At 45.6% G+C, this 8,889-nt stretch overlaps 1 non-coding gene across 1 annotated transcript; it reads right to left on the reverse strand.

Moving 5' to 3' along the window:
- Nucleotides 1–5,371: 5,371 nt before the first annotated feature.
- TRNAE-UUC (transfer RNA glutamic acid (anticodon UUC)) lies at nt 5,372–5,443 on the reverse strand. Its single transcript has one exon. It is a non-coding gene; the product is annotated as a tRNA-Glu (tRNA).
- Between the last annotated feature and the right edge of the window lie 3,446 nt (nt 5,444–8,889).

The following is an 8,889-nucleotide window of genomic DNA, read 5'->3' on the forward strand; positions in this document are numbered from 1 at the left end:
CTCTGGTTTGATAACTTGCTAGAATGACTCACTCAGGAAAACAGTTTGCTTACTGGATTATCAGTTTATTATAAAAGAATACAGTTCCAGAAGAAGCGAAAAGTGGAAGAAGCGCATAGGGCAAGGTATGTGGGAAGAGGTTCCATGCCCTCTCCACGCATGCCACCCTCCAGCCTCCGTGTGTTCACCAACCCCCAAAGCTCTCTGAACCACCTAGTTCCAGGGATTTTCCCAGAGTTTCATCAATAGGCTTCATCCTGATCGATTATTAACTCAGTCTCCAGTCCCTATCCAGAGGATGGGGCGGTGGGGCTGAAGTTCCAAGCTTCTAATCATAGCTTAGGGTTTCTCAGGACCAGCCTCCATCCTGAAACTATCCCAGAGCCCACCAAGACTTGCTTCGTTAGAACATAAGACAGTCCTATCATCCAGGAAGTTCCAAGGGATTTCTGTGACAAGAACTGGGCCAAAGACCAATTATTAGAACAAAAGATGCTCCTCACACATTTATCCCTTAGGAAATTACAAGATTTTAAGAGCTGTGGTCAGGAGCTGGGATGACTCACGGAAATATCTGGCCCTACTTATCACAGTACCTATACAGGGTCTTTCAGACACTTGGCACAATGGGACTGGCCATGATGATTTTACAAGTCTCAGCATTCATATTAAGCCAGGCAGACACCAGCCCTGACTGTCACTTTTCATTGAGGGAGGGGAGGAGAAGGGGCCTGCAGGGGAGAGTAGGAAGCATCTCTTACCAGATCCTGATATTTACACACTTGACTAAAACAAAGACTCAGAAAGGATTAAGAGAGCCAGTGAAGGCAAGCCGAAACGTGAGGGTAACAGGATAATTAGCCTCAAAAAAAGGTTGTCCAGGGACAGGATCTTATCCTTTGTTGCATTAAAGCTGACCGTGCAACCCCTGTGCCACGTGTCCTCAGCTGGCAATTAAGTGCGGTGAGGGCCGTCACTACAGAGGTGGGCTTTACTTCGTCCTCAGTCCTGCCAGGCCCTAGCTCCAGCACTGGAACTCACCACGGCCCCAGGACCCAGCACTGTGATCCACAGCCTGGAAGCACCACAGATGTGGGTGATTCCAAAAGCCTGAACCTGAAATCATCGCCACCACCTCCCTGTACCCTGGGCTTCCCTCCCAGATCCCTGCTCCAGCCAAGGTGATGGCCTTTACCCCTGGGAGATGAGACCCGAGTCAAGAACTAAGCTGAACTCTGAGCTGGTTGGAAGGAGACCCTTCCCTCAGGACATTGAGAGGACAATAGGGGACAGAATTGGGGGAATACCCATCCCAAGAGCCCCTTGGCCTGATGACCACACATCTCGGCGACCTCTTCTGTAGGCCAAGTTTCATCTTCTTTCTGAAACACATTTTAAAAGTAAGTATGATTGTTTGCAAAGGTGTAAATTAAGGAAGAAAGTGGCAGTGAGCTCACAGTCTCTCTGGCACGTGAATTCTCAAGGGAAACTAAGGGCGGGGCCCAGACACCCAGCTGCTAGGTTGACAGCACCTGAGAAGTAGGGAGCTTGTCAGAAGGTTGAAAATAACTCAAGTAATTCCAAAAGACCCCCACCCTCTGTTGATAATCATTGATTTATACTTTTTAAAATTCATTTTTCATGCTGAAGCACGCATAATAGTATTTCAGAAATCTTCTAAATCTGGAATAGTTGTGTTATCATATAGGTACAGTATCAGTAATTATGAAACTTCTTTCTACATTTTGAAATCCTAAAAGTAGTTAAAATTAAGTTCTAGGCAGCCCAGTAATTTTACTTTTTTGGTCTTTCCACTGGTGGCTGTCGCCAGGTGTTTAAGGTGTCTCAAAAGGAAATTAGAACACTCGATACATTTACTGGGCTTGCAAAAATCAGAGATGTCAAACTTCATCCATTTGGATTTCTTGTAAAATAAGTGCAATATTTCTATATGGTAACTAACTGGTTAATTTTACTTGTAAACTAGGAAATAAAACAAATAAACAAAAGTGATGTTAAATGGCTGGAGAATCAAACCCTAATCTCCCATGACAGACAGGAACAGTCACCACAATACTAATGAGAAGGAGGGGCTCTCATCTGGAGCGTTTATCTTCTTCAACTGTGTAGTTCTACCTTGGGTCCAACTAGCTACAAGGCATTGATTGCTCTTGTCTTGGATTCGCTCCCTGGCAACCACCCAGTGTCCAATCCCCTTTCTAGCGGGAGAGAGTGAGACCAGCACAACAGTGTCACATGGTGGAAATGCCAGAAATATTGTCGACTCTCCACACCCACCCCAACCAACCGGCATCCTTCCATGCTGTGGTAGGTGGTCACAGACAGCCCCTTCTTCCCCCAGGGATGAAGATGGTGCTGCAGTGGCCTGGGAGGTGTGAGGCTGCTTTCACGGCCACAGGGTAGCAGTGGGAGCAGGCGGAGTGAGGGCGGTTGTGGAAAACCGATGGCTAGGACAATCCAACCACCTGCGCTGGCGAGGTGCCTGCCCTGCTGAGCTGAGGTCTGAAGGAGGAGGAGTGAGGCCACCAAAAAGGACGGTCTGGGAAGAAGCTGTCTACCTCTATCTGATAGGCAAAGCAGAAAAGCAATCAGGTAGACGCCTTCGGCCAGCTGAATGCCTGGAGGATGGGCGGTGCCTTTCTGGGTTTTCTCAGGTCCTTTAACAACCAAGGCCTAGAACAATGGGAAATGGTGGCACAGCATTGGGAACTCGTAGTGGGAAGAAAAATGAATGTAACAAAGCCAGAACTCAAACTCAGCTGGAAGTTTGAGAAAGAAGCCTTAACCACTAAAATGTAAATGTATACCAGAGAGCTAATCCTACCTTCCAGGTACCAGGATCAGGTACATCGCTTGTGGGGCTCAGTGCAAAGTAAATGGACGCATTGAGAAAGCAACGAGAAAAAAGTGTTGTTAAAGGTAGTAGAATGTAAGCTTTTCCTTTTTACTTCCACTTAATTGTCTCTCGACTTGTCATGGTGTTTTTGTTTATGTGCTTTAAAGTCATGAAAAATTAAGAATTTAAATAATTACCATGATTTTATCCGTTATCTTTTTTTAAGACTTTACTTTTATTTTTCTCCCCCCAACCCCAAGTCACCGTTGTGTATTTTTAGTTGTGGGTCTTCCTAGTTGTGGCATGTGGGACACCGCCTCACCATGGCCTGACAGGTGCCTTGTGCGCTTGATTCCAACCAGTGAGCCTGGGCCGACAAGGCAGAGCATGCAAAACTTAACCACTTGGCCACGGGGCAGCCCCTACCCGTTATCTTTACTCATTAGATGCAGTTTTAAATGTTGACCCAAGTCACTATAGCCCGTTTCTTATCCTCTGCTTTGTTCTGACCTAACTTTAGTCTGGCTTCTCTCCTCCCACAGGCTGTTGAATTTTGGCTTGCCCAGGAGGAAATTAAGCAAGCGCTAAAATGCAGAACGTGTCCCTTTTACCAGCTCATCCTGGGAATCAGTTGACCAAAGGGAGACACATTTCCTGGGAAACTGCCCTGAACCTCTATGCTGTCTGTTCACTCTCCTATTTCCTTCTTCAGCTTCCCTTAAAGTTTCTGCTAAGCTCTGCTTACCTGTCCCTATGAAAGAAACACTTTTTTTCTGTGTGATTTCGAGAGATTTGCTTAGGCTTCCTGAGATTGGAGCATTCACTTCCTATTGCAACAGTCTTTTCGAAAAGTCCCTCCTTATCTAAGTCTAGATGTGTTTTGTTTGACAATGCAAATATAAAGGCGTTTAACTCACATGCAGAATCACTGAAATCGCAGAGAATCCATATTTCGTGGCATCTACACGCACATGAATTTTTGTCCTTATCAGAACAGTGGAAATGATGCACAGAAGTAGCTCAGCTGTGTTTCATTTACTTCTTGATGCACACATTCTATCAACATTCTCTACCTTCAGCTTGTCGACAAGGAAGGAAGGACAGGAAGGAAAGGAACTATGGGTTGTCCAGTCTTTCTCTTTCCTTTTATGTCATCGTTTTCAGCATAAGTGGTTGGCAAATACAGGGAAGTAACATAAGAAAGGACATGACAGGATTCCTTGGCCGTTCATTTTTCTTAGAATGCCATTGCCTCCTTTTGCATTTTGAACCAAGTTCTTCTGAATGGAGAGTGTGGCCTTTGGCGCTGTCAGGTCAACTTATTCAGTCATAGAGGCAACATGCTTATCTTATACTTGCTTTGAGCCTCTGAACTCCCACTGCATAGTGGGTCCTGCAAATTTCTGTGTTCATCCAAGCATGGCGAATGCTATACACAAATGGGCAACAAGAAAGGCAGACAAGAATATTGCTGTTATCTTCTCTGCTCATGCGTAGGCGCCATTCTATCAGTTTCAGTTACAAAACTCATGTTCAAAGAACAAATTATTTAAAATTTCAGGACACTTTCAGACCTCCCTAAAAGTTTCTAATATGTGCGTGAATCATTCTCAAGATCTTTTTCTAGAAGATGCTGCGGCACATACCTACGCATCTTTCCCTGGTGGTCTAGTGGCTAGGATTCGGCGCTTTCACCGCGCGGCCCGAGTTCGATTCCCGGTCAGGGAAGTTAGTTTTGTTTTTTGCATACCGACATTCTGTTGTTGCTGCGGCTCCAAATGCCTCCATGCTAACCGAGGCTCCCTTGCGCGCACCCCGCATGTCATCCCATCTTGGGGTATATCTGTACCGAGGAAACAAGGTGCCTGTGAAGAATGAAAAATTCCTGTACGCAGATTCAAACTCACTTGCCTCTGCCTCATTGTATTAGAAATTACTGATTTATGTGGGGTTTTAAAAAGCCAATAAAGGTAATTTCTACATGAAACGAGTTATATAAAATGACTTCTAAATCCATTAAGGTTTGATTGGCATAGGCACAGTTTTAGTAATGGGTGTAATTTTTCCCCGAGTTCATTGAAACCCTTTGAGCAGTTACATTCCAGAGACGTAGACAGCCGAGGTAATTTTACCACTGCCATTTGGTCTTTTGTGAAAATGAGAACACGTTTCTATATAGTGGTAGAGTAACTTTCCGTGTAAGACCGGAACTACGAAAATAGATCAAGAATGATCTTATTAAAATAGCAAGTTATATGACAACAGACCTTCAGCGACCTGGTCCCGTGGTTCTCAAAACTGACTTCAGGTCACCTGGGAGAAGTTTGAGAGGCATGCGGAATTCCCGTGCCATCGTCTTAACCTGAGGATGCCGTAGGATGGCCCTGGGGACAGAGGAGCCATACGATCACTTGCTGGTCTTGAAGATTGTGCGCAAGCAAATGCTTGGTTAAAATCGAGGCGTTCGAGCCGCAGCAATAATAGAACGTCGGTATGCAGAAAAGAAAGATTAAATTCCCTGACCGGGAATCGAACCCGGGCCGCGGCGGTGAAAGCGCCGAATCCTAGCCACTAGACCACCAGGGAGGACGCCTGTAGAGGTTTGCAGCATCTTCTAGAAAAAGACCTTAGGAATGATTCGGGCACCTGTTACAGACATTTAGGGACGTCTGAAGAATGTTTTGAAGTGGTATGTGTGGTGGGTGCGGTGACTGCCACCTGGGTCAGAGGTGAAAAGGAGACTTTAGTGGCAGAAAAATTGGAAGAAAGATTGTCACAAGTCAAACCGGGAAGAGAACAATTTTCCTACGACATGTTTGTCACTCTACAAGGATTTCTCACATTTTACTGCTTTTCCCTTCTTCATTGCTAAAATCTCTGTGCCTCCTCTCCCTCTATGGTTTCCCCATGGTTGACTGAGGAAAACACGTCCCTCTTTTGCTCTCTCACCCCCCAAAAGGGGATCCTATTCCTGATCTCCTCTGAATATGCCCTCCCTAGTACAGAGGGAGGAACATTCGGGACAAGGGGACATACTCACCTGGAGCTGCACCCTCTCCTGGGTATACTCTGTTATTTGAGACCTGGGAATGGCTTCACAAATGCCTGAAGTCTGATTGGGCCTCTTCCCCATCAGTACTGCTGAGGGTGGATTACCTCTCCAGATTGTGCAGGCAAGGATCAGCAAGTGGCCAAAGAAGGATGTTTGCAGGGGTTTGGACAGAGCTTGCTGGTGGGGGGTGAGGTGTCCATACACCTGCACAAGACCCTCTCAGTGCAGGAAGGAGGCTAGGGCTAAAGGACAGGGTTCTGCCTGCACCACCATGCTCAGGCACAGAACTGTGATGTGTCTGTTCGAAGGCAAAATCTGGCCCCATGGGTCCTTAAGGAAGTATTTTTATGAGAGTAGGAGGAAAGATGTCACCTTATTTTTACTGTTATATTAGCTTAACTTATAAGTTTAAAATATTTAGACATATAGTATGTGGGCCTCTATTTGTACTCTTCCTACTTCTCTGACCTTCCAGGCCTGTCCATGTATCCAGCCGTCACCCCCTCACCTCAACCACTTGCTGGATCAGGTCACCCTCTCTCAAACTGAGTCATTTCTTCACTCCTCCAACCAGGAAACCCTCCCCAGGCCCCACCCCCAGTGAATCACAGCACCCTTGGAAAGAAGCCTTTCCTACCCACCATGTCTATGAAGCACTGAGTCCTTTCTGCTTTAACTGAGGCTCCCCGTCTAGTGAGGACACTGCCAAGTTCGTGGAGTAGTGCTATCACCTCCGCAGCTCAAGCAGCCCCCATATGGTTTAAAGGTAGTGGGCTAACAGGGATGCATTTTCTCCTTAAAATTGTACTCAGTAGCATGTTTCCAATTAAAAAAAAATTGAGGGGCTGACCCCGTAGCCGGAAATGGTTAGAGGTTAGGTATTGCTCTGCTTCAGCAGCCCAGGGTTTCACTGGTTCAGATCCTAGGCGCGGACATGGCATCAGTCATCAGGCCATGGTGAGGTGGTGTCCCACATGCCACAACTAGAAGAGGACCCACAACTAAAATATACAACTATATACCGGGGGGATTTGGGGAGAAAAAAGCAGGAAAAAAAAAAGATCAGCAACAGTTGTTAGCTCAGGTGCCAATCTTTAAAAAAAATTGGTAAAACTGTTTCTGCTTCCTTTAACTTGAGGAATCTTCAGATTTCCTGCTAGGAGTTAATGAGAAGAGGAGAAGAAGGGGACAAAGTTTCTTGGATGTTGGACTGGATGAATGGTGTAGTAGGCAGGGTTCTCCAGAGAAACAGAGTCAATAGGAGGTCTATACCTGTATCTGTACCTATATCTATATCTATGTCCACATCTGTAGCTATATATAGAGAAAGAAAAAGGAGATTTTACTATAAAGAAATTGACTCATGTGATTACGGCATCTCAGATCTGCAGGATGAGTTGGCAAGCTGGAGACCCAGGAGGGCTGATTTAGTTCCATTGGAGTCACGAAGACCTGAGAACCAGGAGAGCTGCTAGTGTAGTTCAAGGGGCGAGGCCAGAGCCGGCAGACTCAGACCCAGGAAGAGCTGGTGCTCAGTCCAGAGTCTGAAGGAGGAGGCTTAATGTCAATGGCAGTTGGGCAGGAAGGTTTCCTCTTCCTAGGGGAGGGCAGGATTTTGTTCTACTCAGGCCTCCAACTGATTGGATGAGGTCCACCCACATTAGGGAGGGCTATCTGCTTTCCTCAGACTGCCAGTTTAAATGCTAATCTCATTCAAAAACGTCTCCACAGAAACACTCAGAAGAAGGTCTGAGCAAACATCTAGGCACCCCATGGCCCTGTCAAGTTGACATAGCATTAACCATCACAGATGGTGACACCTATACTAAGCACACAGAGAAAACTGCCTTGGCCGGCCTTTGTTTAGGACAGCTCTTTTTCAGAGCATATGCTTCTGCCCTATCTGGATATAGTGCAAGACGTTTTCATCTGTTATATAAGATGAATTAAGAGAAAAAGCCCCTTCTGGCAGAGAAATGGCAGGTCTGGGGAAGAGTAGGCTAAAAACCCACCTCGCCTGTGCTTGAACCACCAATATGTTGATTCACAGTCAAACCTGCCGACCACTGGACTTCAGGGATCATGCTGAGTTGTTGTTTTTAAGTGAAATTCATATAACACTAAAATTAACCATTTTAAAGTGAACAATTCAGTGGTGTTTCATACATTCACAAGGTAGTGCAACCACCATCCCTTCTAGCTCTGAAACATCCCCCAATAAAACCGTATATCCGTCAGGCAATTACTCCTCAATTGGCCCTCTTCCCAGCCCTTGAAGCTGCGAGTCTGCTTTCTGTTTCTAGAGACTTTTCTCTCTAGATATTTCAAAATAAATGGAATCACAATATGTGACATTTTGTCTAGCTTCATTCACTTAGCATATTTTTGGAGTTCATTCATGTTGCTTGGCATGTACCAGTACTTCATTCTTTTTCTATGGCTGAATAATATTCCATTGTATGATGCACACTACATTTCGTTTCTCTGTAGTCTGTTGATGGACATTTGGGTTGTCTCCACCTTTTGGCTGTTATGCATAGTGTTGCTATGGACATTCATATACAAGTATTTGTTTGAGTACCTGCTTTTAATTCTTTGGGCATACTGGTAAGTGGAGTGTGCACTGGGATCTGCTTGCCGCCCTTTCCCAGCAATGCACGCTGACTCCAATTGCTCCACATCACCACCAACACTTTTCATTTTCTGGTTGTTTTTTTAAAGATTGGCATCTGAGCTAACAACTTCTTCTTAATCTTCTTTTTCTTTTTTTTCCTCTTTCTGCTTTTTTTCTCCCCAAATCCCCCAGTATATAGTTGTATATTTTAGTTGTGGGTCCTTCTAGTTGTAGTACGTGGGAGGTGCCTCGTCATGGCCTGATGTCCATGTCCATGTCCTGTATGCCATGTCCGCGCCCGGATCGAACCAGCGTGACCCTGGGCCACCCTGCGCGGAGAGCACGAACTTAACCACTCGGCCACAG

The sequence above is a fragment of the Equus asinus genome, chromosome 25, assembly GCF_041296235.1.
Source record: "Equus asinus isolate D_3611 breed Donkey chromosome 25, EquAss-T2T_v2, whole genome shotgun sequence".
NCBI classification, from domain to species: domain Eukaryota; kingdom Metazoa; phylum Chordata; class Mammalia; order Perissodactyla; family Equidae; genus Equus; species Equus asinus.